The sequence below is a fragment of the Capricornis sumatraensis genome, chromosome 7, assembly GCF_032405125.1.
Source record: "Capricornis sumatraensis isolate serow.1 chromosome 7, serow.2, whole genome shotgun sequence".
Classification (NCBI taxonomy): Eukaryota; Metazoa; Chordata; class Mammalia; order Artiodactyla; family Bovidae; genus Capricornis; species Capricornis sumatraensis.
This window is the reverse complement of record NC_091075.1, coordinates 55289556-55312358: the sequence shown is the minus strand read 5'-3', so window position 1 is coordinate 55312358 and position 22803 is coordinate 55289556.

Below are 22803 nucleotides of genomic sequence, written 5' to 3'. Positions count from 1 at the left end.
ACCTAAAAGCAATTGTGTTTAAAGAATCAAAAGAAAGTAGGAGAGTAATATTAATAAATTAAGATACTCAATAAGAAAACACATTATTAAAAATTTTTAAAATGATTAAAAATGTAGAAATAAGCAATACTTGAAAATTTTTCCAGGGGTGGAAATAAGTGATACTTGAAAAATTCATTAGGAAGGCTGAAAAGAAGATTCAAGATATCAGAGAAAAATAAGCAGTGAATTTGAAGAGAGAGCAACAGAAATTATCTACTGAAGAACAGAAAGAATGAGAATGGAACAAAAGTGAACGGAGCCTCAGAGACTGTTGGACAACAGACCAACATATGTGTAATGGAAGAGGAAAGAAAACTTTGGGAAAAAAATATTTGAGAAAATAATGTCTGAAAACTTGGCAGATTTGATTGAAAACATTAATCTACACATGCATGTAGCTTAAACCAGCCCAACTAGGATAACTACAGAGATCCACACCTAAACACAGCATGCAAACTGTTAAACAACAAAAAATCTTTAAGGCATCAAAAGAAAACCACCATCATGTACAATGGAACATTAGCATAATTACTAATTTCTCATCTGAAACAATGAAGGCTGGAAGGCAGTAGAATGGAATATTCAAAGTGTGAAAGACAAAACTATCTACCAAGAATTTTTTTTCAACTAAGAATTTTATATCCCACAAAGCTTCCTTCAACAATGAGAGAGAAATTAAGACATACCCAGATAAACCATTTTGAGGAACCTGCCCTCAAGAAGTGCTAAAAGGAGTTCTTCAGGCTGACAGGAAAGGATATCAGATGGTATTAATAACTCAAATCCAAAGGAAGAAATGAATAAATAAAAATTTTTAAAAAGAAGAAATGAAGAGCACTAGAAATGGGTTAATATAAAGGATTATATAGTGCTATAGCTCGGTACTCATATTTTATAATATCCTATAAGGGAAAAGAATCTGAAAAAGAATATATATGTCTATTTCTGAATCAATTTGCTGTCCACCTGAAACTAACTCAACATTGTAAATCAATTACACTTAAATGAAAAAAAGACAATATAAATATATATTTCTTGTTTCTTCACAAAAAAAAAAATAATCAAGAAACAAAACCATGCATTTGTGGACTTGTAAATTATGAGAGAGGAAACAGAATAGATTTGAGGAAAAAAGTAAATTTGTAAATTGTCTGGAAATATCTGAATGACATTATAGACAAGCACCATTAGGATATATCTCACAATATGCACAAAATTTTATTCCATTTGAAGTATAAGGCCTGAGGTAAAGGACAAATTATAAAAGTTTCAGAAAAAAAATTAAATGATTATTTGTATGTCCTTAAAATATGGATGAATTTATTGAATGAGAATGAAAATATCAAAACATAAATAAAAAGACAAATATTTTGACTAAATTTAAATGGATAATTTATGGTTATAAAAATACACTAAATGATTAGAAATTCAAAAAATAAAAAGGAATCTTGCCAAAAAAACTGACAAAAGATGTTTACAACATGTATAATGGGCATAAGAATATGTTAAGAAACAGTGAAAATGAAAGAATTAAAACTCATCCGTTTGAATGAAATTACAGAAGGTAATACTAAACAAAAAAAGCAACTATTTGCACACTTCGGGAAGCTGTGCATTATCAAATTTTAATAACAGAATAATAGAATGGAAATAGGTATATTTAGGGAAATGAAAGTCACCATTAATATAATAATCTACTTTGTAAGTACCATAATGGCTACATGACTTTGATTATATGAATATTCTAAGTTATACATACATGCTTTAAACACTGTATATTAATTATAAACTCTCTATATTAATATTAAATTAAAATATTAAAAAAGAGATTCCTTTTCTGCCTACTGATTTTCTCTTTTCCTCTCCAAACAACTTTTATGAATGTTATTACTATCACATATGTTTCAATATGCAGACTTTATCTTCTAATCAGCATCCATGTTACTATCTCAATTCATATTTTGCTGTTTATCCAATTGATATAAATACATTTTAAAAGTGATTTTGAGGGAAGGGCAAGATAGAGGAAGGAGATTAAGAGGTATAACATACTAGGTATAAAATGAATAAGATATAGGGATGTAAAGTACAGCATAGGGAATGTAACCAATATTTTATAATAATTTTAAATGGGCTATAATCTATAAAAATATTAAATCACTGTTTTGTACACTTGAAACTAATAAAACATTGAAAATCAACTATACTTCAATGTGAACATTTTTAAAGTTCTTTTGAGTAACCACACATAAAAGGAAACCTATATGGGGATTAAAGGGGGATATAAAGAAACATTAAATGTGATTTTTGTTCTCCTAATATTTGCAAACTTATGAAAATAAAATTTTAGCATCCTGATATATCTTACAGAAAAGGTTTTATGTAATTTTGTTATAGCTCAAAATTAGCTTTCCTGTTTTACATGTAACTCTGAATCTAGACACAGTACAGCCCAAATCCCCAAATACTTTTAAGCCTCATAAATTCAAATAAAACAACCACACAAAGAAAAGGAAGGCAAAAGCAAACAACCACCCCCAAGTCAATAATTAAAGTTACATGTGAAAACTATCTTGTCAATTTTCAACCGTCATTCAGATCATATAGGCTTACTAGAGGGATTATTCAGTTACTTGGGGAGGCTTCTTGCTCTCAACAATCCTGGGTCTGTATGTACTTATCTTTCTTTTGTCTAGTTTGCCTGCTCTGGACTCTTATTTTTTGCAGTACCAGAAATTTGCTTCTGGCCTCTCTTGAGTCTACAATCAGGCAACCTCGTTCCCATGCTTTTCATTAGTTGGTCTCTAAATTCAGCTAAACAAACTGAAAAATCAACAACTCTTCTTAACTTCACTAGAGAAGTGAGGTTACAGGGCAAACAGCTGCCCCTAACAATTAGCCAGACAGGCAGCAGATATCTAACATCAAAGGTAAGAATGTCAAATTTCAGAGCAGAAATACACAAGCAGAAACCTCAATATGAACCAGTGCCCCTGAGAGGGGAAACCTGAATTACAGTTGATAAATTGCTGTAATTTAGAACAGACAAGTCTGATAAAAACTCCAGGGGAATGTAGTCATTGGAGGAACCCACACATTTTTTAGTTTTACCTGTTAAGTTCTAAGTTGTCCTTTGTGCTTCTGGAAGGAGTAAAGGGAAAAAAAATGTTATAATATGACAGGGCATTCTGTTCTTCTTAGTAAGGCCTGCCCTCAGGAAAAACTAATTTACCAGCAACTAACCTGCTAGATTTCATCAGAGTCTAACTTACCTAAGGGAAAGGATATACACAACTCCAACCTCCTTCAGCCATCAGCCATTGTGTCTCATCCAAGGATGGGGAGTAAGGGAGTGAAACTGAGAAGCACTACTGAAGTTCACAGTCCAGGAACACAGGTTCATCATAAGACTAAGACCTAATTATTGGAATATAGAATGCTTTCTGTTCCCCATGTCTTACTTTAATATGTAACTGAAGACATATTTACCACCATTTCATTTACCCAGTTCTTTATATTCAGTACATCATGTATGGATTTCCAAAAAATAATAATAACACACAAAAAAACAAAATATAATTTGAGGAGAGAGAACAAATATCAGACACAGACTTAGACTATGGTAGGAATATTGAGATTATTACACTAGGAATTAAAAGAAAAACTATAGTTAACATACTAAGGGATTTAAAGGAAAAAGTAGACAATATGTAAGAACAAATTGATGATGTAAGTGGGGACAAGAAATGATGAATGCTTTTAATGTATTCACTAGGAGACTGGACTGAAGAATGAATCTCTGAGCTTGAGAACATGACAATATAAAATCACCAAACTGAAAGAAACAAAGAAAAAAGACTGACAAAATTTAAAAGAAGAGCAGAGGATGAGAGAAAATAGCCCCAAGAACTTTGAGTACAATTACAGAAGGTCTAAGGTAGACACAGAAAGGAATTCAGTTCAGCTCAGTTCAATTGCTCAGTCGTGTCCCACACTTTGTAACCCCATGAGCTGCAGCACACCAGGCCTCCCTGTCCATCACCAACTCCTGGAGCCTACCCAAACTCATGTGCATTGAGTCGGTGATGCCATCCAACCATCTCATCTGCCGTCCCCTTTTCTTCCTGCCCTCAATCTTTCCCAGCATCAAGGTCTTTTCAAATGAGTAAACTCTTCACATCAAGTGGCCAAAGTATTAGAGTTTCAGCTTCAAATCAGTCCTTCCAATGAACACCCAGGACTGATCTCCTGTAGGATGGACTGATTGGCTCTCTTTGCAGTCCAAGGGACTCTTAAGAGTCTTCTCCAACACCACAGTTCAAAGCATCAATTCTTCAGCACTCAACTTTCTTTATAGCCCAACTCTCACATCCATACATGACCACTGGAAAAACCATAGCCTTGACTAGATGGACCTTTGTTGGGAAAGTAATGTCTCTGCTTTTGAATATGCTATCTAGGTTGATAATAACTTTCCTTCCAAGGAGTAAGTGTCTTTAATTTCATGGCTGAAATCACCATCTGCAGTGATTTTGGATCCCAAAAAATAAATTCTCTCACTGTTTCCACTGTGTACCCATCTATTTGCCATAAAGTGATGGTATTGGATGCCATGATCTTAGTTTTCTGAATGTTGAGCTTTAAGCCAACTTTTTCACTCTCCTCTTTCACTTTCATCAAGAGGCTCTTTAGTTCTTCTTCACTTTCTGCCATAAAGGTGGTGCTATCTGCATATCTGAGGTTATTGATATTTCACCCAGCAATCTTTATTCCAGCTTGTGCTTCCTCCAGCCCAGTGTTTCTCATGGTGTACTCTGCATATAAATTAAATAAGCAGGGTGACAATATACATCCTTTATGTACTCCTTTTCCAATTTGGAACCAGTACGTTGTTACATGTCCATAAAGGAATATCAGGAGATAAAGAAAGAGACAAAGGAACAGAAGCAATATTTGAGGCAATAACACAATTAAGAATTTTCCTAAATTAATGTCAGATCCCAAAACACACATTAAGGAACCTCAGAGGACACCAAGAAGGATAAAAAGCAAAAGACTGAAAACAAAAAATTACATTGTACAGTGAGGCATGTAATTTTCAAACACCAGAAAATCAATTCTAGAAAAAATGATTTTGAAAAAAGCCAGAGGAAAAGCACTTTACCTATACATAAGCAAAGATGAGGATTATATCCAAATTTTCCTCAGAACCCATGTAACAAGAATAGAATGAAGTAAAACAGCTAAAGTGTTTAAAAGAAAAAATACAAACCTACAATTCTATATTCTGCATTATCGTCCTTCAAAAATTGAAGGAGAAATAGAGACTGTCTCAAAAAAAAAAAAGGAAATTTGTTTGGGGATTTTCCCAACCCAGGGATCAAACCCACATCTCCTGTGGCTCCTGCAGTGGCAGGCAAATTCTTTACCACTGAGCCACTTTCAAATAAACTTAATTATTCTAGATATGATTTGTAGTGAAACTCTCCTTGTATACTTCCCATATTGAAATCTACCAGTCCATAGAAGTTTAAAAGTTTATCTGTTTTTCCATAAATAAAATGCTACAATAATTGATATGATTACATGGTATGCACAACAATTCATCAAGCTATATACTGTAGATTAATATGCTGTATTATATATTTGTTATACTTCAACTAAAAAGATTAAAAAAAAAAAAAAAAGAACTTTTAAAGAAAGGAAAGAAGAGGGCCACTGAGGGTGTTTTCTTTGCCCAAGGTTATATAGCATTCTATTGCAAGAATAAAATGTAGTGGATATTTTCATGAGATTAATTTTGAAATTGTATTTATCTTTAAAACCTCTTAGCTGTTTGTGTACATAAAAGTAATAACACAAAAAGTTAATATTTACATATAAGTAAATTAAGTATAGAATGGTAGTGATTCAAATTTTAAGAAAGAAAATGCTAACTGGCTGGTTAAGTAGTTATAAACTTAGGTTGTCTGAATACAAATCCTACATGTTCAACATGTAAGATATATTAAGTGAATACAAAATATCTAACTGACTGTCTAGTTGACTAAATATCTCACACATTGTCAGTCTTTTGGAAAAATTTGCTTTCCAGTATATTAGGCATTAGATAATGGCCCAAATTTATTGAGAGGACTAAAAAATTGGAATATTATACTACATTTAATGAAAAATATGAAAAAGAAGCTCAATATTTCTCATGGTTTTTATGACTCCCAAAAGAATGGATTACTGAGAAGAGAAATGATTGCCCTTAAATATTTGAAAGTTCCCTAAATGCCAAATCAAGAAGCATTCTACTCCAGTCTGTGGCTAGTAAATCACAACATATCACCACTCCTGTGAGAGACACATACTTATGCTCAGGAAGAGGCAGCATTTTGACCTACAGGTGTCTTTTTTGCTTAGTCTGAAACTGAGGAATTATACCTTGTCCTAGTGACATTGGAGAAGTAAATGGCAACCCACTCCAGTGTTCTTGCCTGGAGAATCCCAGGGATGGGGAAGCCTGGTGGGCTGCAGTCTATGGGGTTGCACAGAGTCGGACACGACTGAAGCAACTTAGCAGTAGCAGTGACATTATTAGATTGTGTATAGTCTGCTAAAAAGTTTGGACTCATGGTGGACTAGTGAGGTAATTAATTTTATGTGTCAGCTTGACTGGCCATAGAGTTCTCAGACTAAACATTATTGCCAGGTGTGTCTGAATAGTGTTTGGGGATGATATTGGTATTTGAATTGATGTTCTCAGTAGGTAGATTGGCTTCCCCATTGTTTGTTGGCAGGCATCATTTGATCTTTGAGGGCCTGAATAGAAATAAAAAATGTTGAAAGAGAAATTGACCCTTTTTTTTCTGCCTCACTATTGATCTGTGACATCTCATTTCATCTTTAGCCCTTGGTCTGAGATTTACAACATTGGATCTCCTGATTCTTTGGCCTTCAGACTTAAACTAGAAATATACCACTGTTTCCTGAGTTTTCAGTCTGTGCATGTCAAATCATGAGACTTGTGAGTCTAGTTGCTTTATATATTTATGTAAATATTACTCCTCTGTTTCTGGAGAGAACTGATTAACACAATTAGATATCCTTGGACTCACATCCCAAACTGTAGCAGGAGAAACTGATCAATTCCTGTCATTGGCCAGCCTTCTCCAATTCTACATTACCAGAATTTAAGAAACCTGAAGATGCACTTATTGCTGATTGGAAACTCTACTCAGGGTCTCACCAGTGATGAGAAAAATAAAGAAGCATGCCACCATTTTCTACATTCTAAGGCTCCTCATACCAACAGCTTTTCAAATGATGGCCTGACTATTCATAGCCTCTTCCTAACTTCATTCACCCATCCTTTCAAGTAGCCCATGGAACCATGCTAGATCATGAACGGAGAAAACTACCTATTCATCTTCTTTTCTAGACCATGTTTGGTAATCTCTAAGGACTGCACATCAACTCTTCTTTCACCCCCTACTGTAGAGGGGGCAGGATATGAAAAGAAGACAGATTAAATCCTGAAATTTCCACTCTCAGCCTTGAATACTACAGAGTGAGGTGGCAGTTGTCCTTCATAAGGCAGCATAAACCATAACAAAACACATCTCAATAAACGAGTCACCTTTGGAGAAGAGAGACTGACTATAGTGGACCCACCCTCATTACTATTCTTTGTGAACCATGGGCAAGAGTATATATAAATGGAAGTCCACATATATTCTTTTAATTTTCACCAGTAATCAAATTTTCATTAATAAATAATGTGACATTGCAGATTTTCACAACGTATTTGAAAGAAAAATCAGTCAATTCACTCATTAAAAAATCATCAGAAGAAAAAAAAGAAGAGTTCTAAACAATCCACTCAAGCATCTGATAAGTCAAATAATAAAAATAATTGCAAGCACACCCTGAGTGATGGAGTATACTTAATACTTAGTAAGAAGCACCACAATTCTGATCTTGTTAGACTAAAAACTTAATCTACTTTTATTTAGTTGCTAATTGATGGATAGTAGTTTTGTTTAACTTTATTATTTCATTTGATTATAAGAGATAAACACATGTTTGCTATCAAATGCTTTGACATAAGCACACAGACAAAAACTGGTATGATTACCAACTGAAAGCTTAATATCAGCCTTTTCTTAAAGAAACAAGCAAAGCCTCGCATTTCGTATATAGTTTGTAACTAAAAGAAAATGTGTAAAGGATGGGATGGTTGTTAAGACTTGTTACTTAATGGGAAGCCTATTTAGATTTGACATTTCCAGGAAGTATTCATAGATTTTCAAGGCTAAATATAATATATCTATATATCTATATCTATATATCTATACATATATGTGCTTTCAGAGTATGTCTATATTTAACAATAGCATTTATTCTGTTTACTGCTATGTTTTGATTCATGTTCAACTCCTAGCATGTAGTAGGTGCTAAGTAGTTATTTGTTGAATGAACTAGATACTATTTTTAGAGGAATGAACACCTTAGTTTTACATATGTGGTAAATTCCAAAGATGAATTACATCAACTTTTCTAACCTATATTGTCAAAGAAGAATTTTTCAGGCTTTCCTATTCATGGATGCATTTCATTGTTCCTTTAAGTGCACACTGTAAAAAAAAATGAAGGAAACTTGGAAGGAAATTTCGTTTTAATTCTAAAGTGTTTTAAACTGATATGTTTCCATGTTAAAGAAATATAACATTATTTATATAAAATCTAATAGATATAGAAGAATCATGATAGTGAAGATGCGAGCATTGTAATGTATATAAAGTTAATAATGAATAAGCCATATTTTATTGACTATAATGACACATGTGGTTCAACAAAATAATAGGGGTAACTCAAGGAAATGTTCAGCTGGTACTATGAACAGCAGAATGTCAGTATTTCTATTCATGAATGGCACACAGAGTACTGAATAATAGCTTAAGCATTCTGCTTTGCTGTATTTTTGTAAGTATTATAAATTTTTAACAAAATGGTACAAACTTGAAAAGTCATTTGATTCTGTTAAGTTAAAGAATTTACTGTAGATTTATATTGTAAGAATTTAAACACAATAGAGATGTTTGTTATAACTGTTTAAACTGCTAATATATATATATGTATATATGTATGATATATATATGATATACATATTATAAGTCAGGTACATATTTTTCAGCATGTATCAGGCTGTTTCATGTAATCATTGAAACGACAATTGGGAGGTACAACTTCCATCATCACTTTATCAGAGAAACACAAAATACAGAGAGATCAGGCCACCTTACCAAGGTCAGAAAACTAAGTGTGGCCAAGAAAGGATTTGGATACCAACTTTCATGTTTTAAAATAAGTTATAAGGGATTATTCTGAAAATGGTTGTGAACATTTTAATCTAGCAATTAATATAGGCTTTTGGAGGTTGGAAGTTAAGACAATTTATATACAGAAATTATCATCACCATTATTAGGGATAAATATTTATTGAACACTGCATAGGCAGGATTACTTTGCTAGCATGTTAGATGAGTGCAATTGTGCAGTAGTTTGAGCATTCTTGGGCATGGCCTTTCTTTGAGATTGGAATGAAGACTGACCTTTTCCAGTCCTGTGGCCACTGCTGAGTTTTCCAGATTTGCTAGCATGTTGAATGTAGCATCACTTTCACAGCATCATCTTCCAGGATTTGAAATAGCTTAACTGTAGTTCCATTACCTCCACTAGCTTTGTTCCTAGTGATGTTTCCTAAGGCCCACTTGACTTCACTGTCTGGCTCTAGGTGAGTGATCATACCATTGTGATTATCTGAGTCATGAAGATATTTTTTGTGTAGTTCTTTTGTGTATTCTTGCTACCTTTTCTTAATATCTTCTGCTTCTGTCAGGTCCATATCATTTCTGTCCTTTACTGTGCCCATCTTTGAATGAGATGTTCCCTTGGTAACTCTAATTTTCTTGAAGAGCTCTCTAGTCTTTCCCATCTATTGGTTTCCTCTATTTCTTTGCACTGATCACTGAGGAAGACTTTCAAATCTCTCCTTGCTATTCTTTGGAACCCTGCATTCAAATGGTTATATCTTTCCTTTTCTCCTTTGCCTTTTGCTTCTCTTCTTCTCATAGCTATTTGTAAGGCCTCCTCAGACAACCATTTTGCCTTTTTGCATTTCTTTTTCTTGGGGATGGTCTTTATCACTGCCTCCTGTGCAATGTCATGAACCTCCATCCATAGTTCTTGAGGCACTCTTTCTATCAGATCTAATCCCTTGATTCTATTTGTCACTTCCACTGAATAAGCATAAGGGATTTGATTTAGGTCATACCTGAATGGTCTAGTGGTTTTCCCTACTTTCTTCAATTTAAGTCTGAATTTGGCAATAAGGAATTCATGATGTGAGCCACAGTCAGCTCCCAGTCTTGTTTTTGCTGATTGTATAGAGCTTCTCCATCTCGGCTGCAAAGAATATAATCAATTTGATTTCAATATTGACCATCTGGGGATGTCCATGTGCAGAGTCTTCTCTTATGTTTTGGAAGAGAGTGTTTACTATGACCAGTGTATTCTCTTGGCAAAACTCAATTAGCCTTTGCCCTGGTTCATTCTGTATTCTAAGCCCAAATTTGCCTGTTTTCCAGGTATTTCTTAACTTCCTACTTTTGGATTCCAGTCCCCTGTAATGAAAAGGATATCGTTTATGGGTGTTAGTTCTAGAAAGTCTTATAGATCTTCACAGAAATGTTCAACTTCAGCTTACTCAGCATTATTGTTTGGCGCTAGTTTTGGACTACTGTGATATTGAATAGTTTCTCTTGGAAACAAACAGAAATCATTTTGTCATTTTTGAGATTGCATCCAAGTACTGCATTTCAGACTCTTTTGTTGACTATGATGGCCACTCCATTTCTTCTAAGGGATTACTGCTGACAGTAGCAGATATAATGGTCATCTGAGTTAAATTCACTCATTCTAGTCCATTTTAGTTCGCTGATTCCTAAAATGTAGACGTTCACTCTTGCCATCTCCTCTTCAACAACTTCCAATTTGCCTTGATTCATGGACTTAACATTCCAGGTTTCTATGCAATATTGCACATTACAGCATCAGACTTTACTTCCATCACCAGTCACATCCACAACTGGATGTTGTTTTTGCTTTGGCTCTGTCTGTTCATTCTTTCTGAAGTTATTTCTCTATTCTTCCCTAGTGGCATATTGGGCACCTACCAACCTAGGGAGTTCATCTTTCATGTCTTATCTTTTTGCCTTTTCATACTGTCCATGGGGTTCTCAAGGCAAGAATACTGAAATGGTTTGCCATTCCCTTCTCCAGTGGACCACATTTTCCCAGAACTCTCCACCATGACCCATCCATCTTGGGTGGCCCTACATGGCATGGCTCATAGTTTCATTGAGCTAGACAAGGCTGTGGTCCATGTGATCAGATTGGTTAGTTTTCCGTGATTGTGGTCAGGAACAAAGGGTAGGAGTGCAGGTAGAACAGAACATGATCTTGGCAGAATTGAGGCCATTCACTTAGTCCAACATTCTCACTTCTCTGAACTCTCCAGAAAGAAGTGAGAAGAATGCTTATCTTCACAGATACTCTAGGTTTCTTGCCTTGAGGTCAGTCCTGAGAATTCATGCAAGGGTTGGACATGACTGAACAACTGAACTGAACTTGCAGGCAGGATTAGGAATACAGAGAGATATAAAAACTGTTCCAAGTTGTAAGAGATTTATTCTTCATTTGAAAAATTGCTAACTAGAATACTATCCTTTTTAAAAAGAAGTATGTGTGTGTGCACTAAAGTTGTATTGAAAACAATAAAAAAATATACAAGCAGCTCATACAACTCAATACCAGAAAAACAAAAAAAACAGTCAAAAAGTGGGAAAAAGAACTAAACAGGCATTTCTCCAAAGAAGACATACTGATGGCTAATAAACACATGAAAATTTGCTCAACATCACTCATTATTAGAGAAGTGCAAATCAAAACCAGAATGAGATACCACCTCACACCGGTCAGAATAGCCATCATCAAAAAGTCTACAAACAATAAATGCTGGAGAGGGTGAGGAGGAAAGGGAACGCTCTTGAAAAAAGAACAAAAAAAATATATTAAATCAAAATTTGGTCACATGAAATTTGGATATAAATGCAGAACTTCAGAGTTTCTTTCCCTTCTTTTTGTAATACAAAACTCAGTTGATTATTTTACATATTACAGTTTAAGAGATGAATGATCCTGACATTGTGTTGTATTATATCCTTTCCTTAATGCAGTTTATTTTCTAATTAAAGATATAAAAGTATTTAGTCACAATTTTATTCTACTATAATCCTTTCTTCTCTAACTTCATCAAGGCAGTAAAAAGAAAGTATTTATTTCCTCCATGAAATATCATAGACCTACAATATAGATTCAATTCTGTGTATGCTTCTAGTGCAGTAACTGAAATATGACCTTCCAGAGGATTTTAAGCTCAATAATATATTATGTGTGATAATTTAATTTTGTAGAATATTATCAGAATACTTTCATCTCAAAAATTTTAAACATGATTGACCATGAGATTCTGACTCTTTTTCTTTTAGTCTTGATTAAGCGTGTTCAGAGAATACAAACTAACTACATATGAGCTTATATTAGGCAGTGTTAACAATACAGTGCTAAAGAAAATATACCACATAGTCTACATTAAATGGTGAAATATAAAAGTAACCATTCTTTTGTAGGATTGTGTATAATGATGATCAACTCTGACAGTTCAAAAGATAATGGATAGATGACAATTATAGTTAACACTTGATAAAATTAAAATAACTTTAGCTTTATTTTCATGTTAAAACGTTGTAATCTAAAATACTAAAGATAGTATGTTTTAGTACTATCTAAACATACTAAACATACCAGTCTAAACATACTAAAGATAGGAAGTTTCAGTACTTGATTATTCCATAGACTAACTGTTGTTTTCAGCAGAATAACAACTATCTTCAGATTTTGTCAAATTTTATATAGAGTTGAATTCATTTCATACTAAACATACTAAAGATATCATATTATAAGACATCTTCTTTATAAGATACAAAGAAAGCTGTTGTATTTGACTATAATTTACAATCCAATGTCTGTATGATGTATTTCAAACTCCCCACTAAACTGTGATCATAGCTAGTGGTTATTTCCCCCATTTTTTTTTCTTTCTCTCCTCCTTCTTTTCCTCTTTCTCTTCTTCCTAAGAAGAAGGGACAATAGAGGATGAGATGGATGACATCACCAACTCAATGGACATGAGTTTGAGCAAACTCTGGGAGATGATGAAGGACAGGGAAGCCTGATTTGCTGAGTCCATGCGTGGGGTCACAGAGATTCAGAAATGATTGAATGACTAAGCACGCACAGCACAAACACAGTTATTTAACTCATGCTGAATAACTGAGGACAGTGTAGCCTTGCCTCTCAAAACTAACAGTGACTATAAAGTCTTTGTTCAAGTTTATAAGACATAATAATTTATAGTCTTAGCCTTGGAATGGGAAAATCTAGTTTAGAAGAATTATGTGGAATTAAAGAAATACGGTGCCAAATATTCCACACATTATGAATTTATTAATCATAAATCATTGAACTATATAAACACAAAGGTACTTAACTTGATTATTCCATGACTGTTGCTTTCAGCAGAATAACTACTATTTTCAGATTTTGTCAAATTTTATGTCGATTTAAATTTATTTCATGAAATGCAAACTAAATGTATATATATTTTTTAATAATATAATTTGGGCTAGATTTTCAAAGCCACTTTCTCCCCTATAAATCCACCTGGCATTCTCATACCAAATGTATTTGTCTAGATGGGCCTAATTGGATAATGACATTTTTACTGGTCAGAAACTTAGAAGGAATGGGCCCAGTTTCCATTGCTATTCAAGATTCTAAATTGCTTACTCATCTAATTAATTGGGTGTTATCATCCACTAAATTGCTTCTGCTCCTATCATAGTGGTCCTTTCAGCCCTCCAATTCAGAATCTATATCTTTGCTATATGTTCCCACATAGTTCCATGGGACACTGAGTCCTGTCTTTTAAAATTTGACATTTTGTTGCATTTTTTTCACTGTAAAATGGAGCACAGTCTTAGGATGCTTGCTTTCATCTGTGTTATTACTTGACTAATTGATATAGTAATTTCTCCCCTCTGAAATAGATTATAATTCCTTGATTAAGATTTATTATGTTTTATATTACTGTGAATTTCTTTTTTGGTTTAATTCAAAGTATAACACTATATATGCACATGATAGATAACAGATTTTACAGATAAAAATGCAGATAGTAAGTTACAATGTATAATTACTTTTAGCATGACCTACTAACATTTGATTATACACCTATGGGAAATATGTTTTATATATTATTTTGTAGATGACATGCATGAAGACAAGGGATGTTAAAGAATGCAATCAAATTTACATAACTAGCAAATTACAAAGCTAATATTAAAATCTAGAGATTCTAATTTTATATTTGTTCTCAAAAACTATTGTTACTAATTATGTTATTTATAAAAGCTAAGGTGCATAAAGGCAAACCGAAAATCCAAGGAACTATATTGTGAGTATATCTTTCCTGGTGGTAAAGAATCTGCCTGCAATGTGAGAGAACCAGGTTCAGTCCCTGGGTCGGGAAGATCCCCTGAAGAAGGACATGGTAACCCACTCCAGTATTCTTGCCTGGAGAATTCCATGGACAGAGGAGCCTGGCAAGGCTACAGTTCATGGGGTCACAGAGTCGGACGTGACTGAACAACTAACACTTTCTCTTTCATAGTATGAATGTTTGTCTGTGGTATGAATAAAAAGTGTTGCCTGCAGTATCAGGAAACAAAGAAATTGCAGTCCATAAGTCACTAAAGCTGCCTCCCCTCACCATTGTGAGCCCCAAGGGAACTCAGGATGGACATAAATGGGCTGCCTACCACCAAGCCCTTAGGCACTGCTGCTGCTGCTGCTAAGTAGCTTCAGTCGTGTCCAACTCTGTGTGACCCCATAGAGGGCAGCTCATCAGGCTCCTCGTCCCTGGGATTCTCCAGGCAAGAACACTGGAGTGGGTTGCGATTTCCCTCTCTAATGCATGAAAGTAAAAAGTAAAAGTGAAGTCGCTCAGTAAGTGATCAACTCTTCACAACTCCATGGACTGTAGCCTACCAGGCTCCTCCTTCCATGGGATATTCCAGGCAAGAGTACTGGAGTAGGGTGCCATTGCCTTCTCAGGCTCTGCAGCCATCCTCAATGGCGTGCCCTGAGGGAACTCAGGAAGGTAAAAGAACAGGGATATCAGCCCCAGATAGTTAAGAAGCTATCAGAAGAATGAATTCAATGAGCCCAGACTCCTGTATCTTCTCATACATACATAGAAAAGTGCTAAACTGAAAAACTTGAAACATCTGGTTTTCTTAATTAATGGTAATTTTCTGATGTTCCAACTACCTGGTCTTTGTTGCAAATATCCCTGTGTATCCTGGATTCTGCCTTTCTTCTTTGGAGTAGTCCCTCAGAGCTATTCTGAGAGTCTGTCTCCCAGGCTTGAAGCCCTTAGAAAGTCTGTCATATAAAACATGATTCTCAACTTTGAGATTGTCCATATTTTTCATTCAACCATGGTGTTAGAGAGGATACATTTGAAAACAGACTTGATTATGCTCATAAATTTAGCAGCACTAACATAATTTTGGTAAATGATCTATGCATTTCAAAATGTAAACACTGTATCTTTAAAATAGGTAATACACTTGTTTGACAAAATTTAAGTTACTCTGTTCTACTATTACCAAGAAAATAGTATAATTTTATGCATTTCAACTGATTTCAGTTTATCAAACTATTATTAAATTTATCTTCAAATATATAATTTCATTTTTGTATTATTAAGTCAAATTTTTATTACAGATAGAGGTACAGTTAACTCTTTCCCCATTATATGTTTTCCAATATATACACTTAACATACAAATATTAATTATAAAATGAGACTTACCAAGCAAATTGTTTCCAATATGTTCATTAATTAATTTCAAAAGTCATTTTTCGAGAACTGCAATGATCACGTACAAAAAAGTGTTTAAAATCCTCCCGTAATTTTATGAAAGTGTACACAGCTGCACTGAAATTAAGAATCTATTAGTTGACATTATGTTTTCTAAGTTACCTGACAAAAACAAATTTAATTCTGATTTCTTCACACTTTATAAGTCTTCTAACAGACTCCAGAAAAATGGGTTTCAAGACAAACCAACCTGAGAAAACAAATCTTACAAAAGCCCTGGGTTTTGCCAAGAAAGTACCTAAGGTTTTTTGAGAAAGCTGCAAGCTTTTCCAAGATTGTTATAAGCTTGTGCTTATCCAATTGAACTCGGTCTCAACTCATAGATTATATAGTTCTGATGAAAACATGCCTGTCCTCTACCAAATTTGACTACAGAAATATAGTAGCAAAGTGCAAGGATCAATCTGTTAATTATCTAGGATCCTGTTATTTACAATCCTGTTCATGTTTCCTCAAAAAGAAAGGAGAAAAACTAGAATCATATATATATATAAAACTATATGTAAGGAAATCCACTCCAAAATGCTCTTCTGGAAAATATGCCACTATAGGAAAACTCAAGGGACTGCTAATCTGCTTCTAATTAATAAAAAACATTGTCCTTTTAACAGTCTGCTTGTCTGATTCAAAAGTTAGTCTGGTATCTTTTGCAGAAAGACAAGATAAATGTATCTTCAAGTGATAGGGTGTTAACTCTTTTTATAAATACCCCACATTTCCCTATAGAATTGTGCTCTCAGATCAAAAAACAAGTTTTTCCTCCATAAATACACTAGGCTTTGACAGCTTTTTATTGAGTTCATTAGGTGATTAAGGCTTCAAAAGAAATGTCTTAGTGAATGAAGGTATAAAAATTATTGAAACAGTATGCATTTGTATTTTTCTTTCTAAAATACTCCCAGAGTAATTTGCATGTTCTCAAGTTGAGTCCCCAACAAATACTTCCTTGTTTTGCTGCTTTATCTTCCCCACTAGTGAGTACCTTGAGAACTGAGATTGTGTCTCATTTTTGTTTCTTTTTCAGGCAGCATCTATAGCGTTTTGTTTCTAATGAATACTGCACAAATATTTTCAGTATTAGATAAAGAAGGGGGATGGAAGGAGGGTAAGTGTTGTAAGTTTTATAACCAATAGTAAAAATAGATTCTATACCACTCTCAAACAAAAGTATTTACTTATATTTCCATGAGTTTTAATGGATTTACTTTGAGATTTAAAATTCCCTGTGTGCTTGGTCGCTCAGTCGTGCCGACTCTTCACGACCCCATGGATTGTAGCCTGCTAGGCTCCTCTACCCATGGGATTCTCCAGGCAAGAATACTGGAGTGGGTTGCCATTTCCTCCTCCAGGAAATCTTCCTAACCCAAGGATCGAACCCAGGTCTCCCACACTGCAGGCAGACTCTTTACCGTCTGAGCCACCAGGGTATGTGAAGGCAATATGAACTATGATTTCCTAATTCCAAAATAACACATTCAAAAGACATGTCAGTTTGCTCATCTTTCTTGCTAAGAAGACTTGGTTGACAAATGAATAAATCCTTATGGATCTGAAATTAATCTAGTTCAGTTTTCCCAGTCAAGATAATTAGATGTTATATATTATATGGACATATTTATTAAACAATTAAAATTATAATAAAAATGTGTAGTCATAACCTATTACATATCAATAATCCACACACCCAATCACAAATAAGCAGTTTTAATATTGTTATTTTGTGTGTATGTATCTGAAACATGCCATTTACTTGGTTTGCCAATTCTGAACATTATAATTTTAATTTAGTAGTTCACAAATTTAATTTTCTTAGCAAAATGGTGTAGACACAGTGAAAAGCATTTTTTAACTCAGAACTTTATGAAAGTGACAAAATAATTTATGAACATGACCTCTGGTATACATTTGTTACACATTTTTGTTGTTGTTTAGTCGCAAAGTTGCATTTGACTCTTTTGCAAACCCATGGACTGCAGCCTGTAAGGCTTCTCTGTATGGGATTTCCCAGACAAGAATACTAGAGTGGGTTGCCATTTCCTTCTCCAGGGGATCTTCCCAACCCAGGGATTAAACCCACCTCTGCTGCATTAGCAAGCAGATTCTTTACCACCCAGCCACCAGGGAAGCCCTTGTTATACATTACATAGTGTAGTACATATTAGTTTGGCCAAAGATGTGTATAGGTAATTAAGAGATTTCAAATCTTAACTCTTGACTTTTTAACCACTCTAAATGATTTGAAAGTCCTTAATAAGTGAAGCTAAGCTATTACTTTTGTCCTATTTTATTTTTATCTCTTAGTAGTGGCATTACCTATGAACCACAACCCCAAACAAAATCAGGACCCCTACAAAAACCTGCCTTAATGCATACTCTCTCCATTCTATTGTCTTACCTTTCTTTTTTTATAGATTTACCAAATCTATATTTTTGAGAACTATTATATGTGTGTGTGTGTGTGTGTGTGTGTGTGTGTGTGTATATATATAGTTTTCTACATTTTGAAAAATAAATAAGATTTAGTAAGTGGTTCATTGAAAAGGTGTTTTGGAAACTTTTTAATTTATTCTTTTACTGCTAGGATTTCTCTGTACTGGCACGTGCTGCTGTAGTTCAGTTATTTTGTCTGTTGTAAACCATTCCATGTGTGTGTACACCATAGTGTATGTGCACCATAGTGTATGTATATTATTCACTTTTCTGTGGATTTACACTAAGTGTTTTCTAGGTTTTTTCTATTATGAATAGTGGTATCTGGAAACATCTTTTGCATGTCTCATCTCAAACACATACAGAAGCTTTTGCTTTTGTATATTTCTAGGAGTTAAAGCACTGCATCATAAGGTATATGATTATCTTTAGCAGATAATGTCAGTTTTCCAAAGTGATTATCCCAATTTATACTCCAACATACCTGTGAATACTCATCCTTTCCAACACTGTAAGATTTTATTTTTATTCTATGTATGTATGTATGTACTGTCAATCAAATGAGTATAAAATTGCACCTTTCTATCTTAAAGGGCATTTTTTCCTACTCACAAATAAGGTTGAGTACCTAACTTTGCTTGTCTATTTGGCATATGTTTTTCCTCTTCTGTGAATATCCAACACAAATGAATACCTCTGAATTTCTGTTTTCTGTGTAGGATAATCTTTAAATGTGCACTGACTTTACTAGTCAATATTATTAAATAGTTTAATAAGTGTCACTATGTCATATAGAGTTATATAACATAACATATATACATTTACAATATTTATATCATCAAAGCATTTTAGAAGAACAGAATATTTACTTTAGTGAATGATATAACATTCATGCTTTCATAGATGATTCTTAATGGGTGAATAATACAAATAGAACTGTTTGTACTTCTTTATATTCATATATACATTAATATATCATCTTGCTGTATGTTTTGTATTGTGATTAAGCAGTTTGAGTTCCTGATACTATCACAAATTCTCGAAGCTTCACTCTATAACACAGTGACTGGAGTTATGCCGAGAATTGAACACGGCATTTGGGCACAATCTATAATACACTGATAATTATATTACATTATACTTAATGCATTTATTTGCTTACTAATTAAGGATACTTATATTACCTGATGACCATGCATATATGTGCTAAATTCTGGAGATATTTGAAGAAACAACTATTTCACAGTATTTATAATCTTAGAGTTTATAGTTTAATTAGTAACATTGAAAAAACATATTTTTTAAAAGGTACAATGATGACTGTCTTACAGCTATAATGGGAACACAAGTTATAAGGTTTTATTCAACTGCTTCATGAAGAGTCTTAGAAAGAGTTTAAACCAGTTCAAAAGGCACTTAACAAGCTAGAGTATTCTAAGTAAGTTACTGTCCAACACTGTTTACTATCCAACAGAGACAGAAAACATTAATCTCTGGAGTTGTCTGTTTCACTGAACCAAAATTGTTTGTATCCATACTAGCCAAAAATCTACAAGTTATATGCCCCACAAAGTTGTAAAATAACATAGACCAGAGAAAGTCAAGTCTAGGACTGTACTGACAAAATACCTAGTGACATCTTTTGCCTTTTTCTAAGTCACAGATAAACTTTCTCACACTATTTATAAGTGAAAAGATAATTATAGGCAAGAACACTGCAATTAATGTGGCTTTGATAACAGTATAAATTCATTAAGATTTTTGAAAGGATAAAGGTCAAAATTATTTCTAAGACTAAATTACTGATTGGTTCTTAAAGGGCAAACTGACATAAAGTGGGGTCAAGTAGCCTAGATGTTAGGGAAAATAAGAATGAATGGGTAGAAGGAAACGTTGATTGCCCTGGAAGAAAACAAAGGGTGCTTATAACCAATGACTTCTATGAGAGAAACTATAACATAAAAAAAAAAAAAAAAGCAGTAGATCCACTTCATAAGATACAAAATTTAATTTATATTATATTGTTTACCTGGGCCTCAAGGGTCATTCTAGGATTCAATGGCCCTATACTTCTTTTTCCTTGTTCTGAAAACAGCATCTCTTTACCTGTCAAACATAATGGAATCCAGCAGAACCCTGAAGGGCCCGAATACAGAACCAAGTAGTTAATGATTAAGATAACTGAGTCACAGATTCAGAATCTGATGCACATTTCTTAGTTGTTTTACAGATACTGCAACTGCAACCATAGGTAAAAAAAGCTATATGATGACCAGACTATAGCTACTATATAAGCTTCTCCAAGTTGGGAGAAGGCAATGGCACCCCACTCCAATACTCTTGCCTGGAAAATCCCATGGGTGGAGGAGCCTGGTGGGCTGCAGTCCATGGGGTCCCAAAGACTTGGTCACTTACTGAGCGAATTCACTTTCACTTTTCACTTTTATGCATTGGAGAAGGAAATGGCAACTCACTCCAGTGTTCTTGCCTGGAGAATCCCAGGGATGGGGGAGCTTGGCAGGCTGCCGTCTATGAGGTCGCACAGAGTCAGACATGACTGAAGCAACTTAGTAGCAGCATCAGCAGCCCCAGCTTGAACAGTACTGAATCTATGGCTAGCAAAATTCCAAGAACTGGCATCAAGAGTATGGAATTAATGTTACTTCTCACAATAATCTATATCTTTGTGGGCATGAAAATATTTGTAGCTTCACTATATGTTTAAATGGGCAACTAAAATTTTTAGCAATGAGACCCTTGTTGACAATTTCCACATAGAGAGCCCTATGTCAACATGAAGAAGTTATAAAAGATTAAATGCACTCTAATCCTATAAAAATCCAATGATGTTCTGTCAAGTGGGGATTTATAAGCAGTTTTTGATAGGAAAACTTTATAGGGCTTTCCCAGTAGCTCAGATGGTAAAGCGTCTGCCTACAAGCCAGGAGACCCAGGTTCGATCCCTGGGTTGGAAAGATCCCCTGGAGAAGGAAACGGCAACCCACTCCAGTATTCTTGCCTGGAAAAATCCCATGGACTGAGGAGTCTGGTAGGCTACAGTCCATAATGGAAACGACAACCCACTCCAATATTCTTGCCTGGAAAATCCCACGGACTGAGGAGTCTGGTAGGCTACAGTCCATGGGGTCGCAAAGAGTCGGACATGACTAAGAAGTTCACTTTCACTTTGATAGGAAAGCACTCTCTGCACGAGGAACCCATTTGTCTTAAACTTAAACCAGGTACCCTATTCTTTACTCACATCCAGCCCAAGCACACTTTTCAAATCGTTTAATCACATGATATTTTGCCTAACTTGTTGATTCTTTCTATAGCTCAAAGAAGTAGAAATGAAGGATAAGTAACTAACAGATAATCATATCTCTTCCCTAGCTTCCCTTTCAGTAATTTCACAAACTCTGTGACCAAACTATGAATAAGTTAACATCTAGAGGAAGATCACAAGAAATCAATGAGCCTGCACACAGTGGGAGGATGGTGATGATTCTGACCCCCATCTCAATGATTAACTGAGATTACTTTCCTCCTTCCCTTTAAAAGTTTCATTGATTAAGCAGAATTTTAGAAGCAGTTTTTGAGGGATGCTGAATGCATCATCTTCCCAGATTGCTAGCAATTTGATTAAAGGCACCTTTCCTTTGCTTCCAACATTTGTCAGTATAGATAATTTAAGTGTTGAGCAGTGGGACCCAATTCATTTGATAACAGTAATAAGCACTTTGAAGATACATCTGATTCTGTTTGATATAATGTTTCATCTCTTCCCTTGAATTAAGGTATGGAGACCATCTATAAATCAACAATTGCTAAAGACTGAATGAAGAAGCACATATCAATTCATTTTGAAATTTCATATTCTTCATGTTGGTGATATTATGAATGCCATTCAGAAACATTCTGCAAAGTCTATAAGGATTTACAGGATGGAAATGAAATGGAAGACCTGAGGTCATGTCATAAATATAAATAACTGCAAGATTACTATTGATTATCACTACCCAACATTATTGATTATCAGCATCTAGGCTACTCATCACCAATGTCTATTGTTTTTTTCTCCTAAATATTTCTTGAATATTTTCCCTTCATTTCTTAGTTTTATTTCATATCATCTTTGGACTGCACTACTACTACAGCTTATGTCTTAGTACTCCATCTGCTAGTCTAGTTACCCTCATATGCACTCATCTTCCCTTG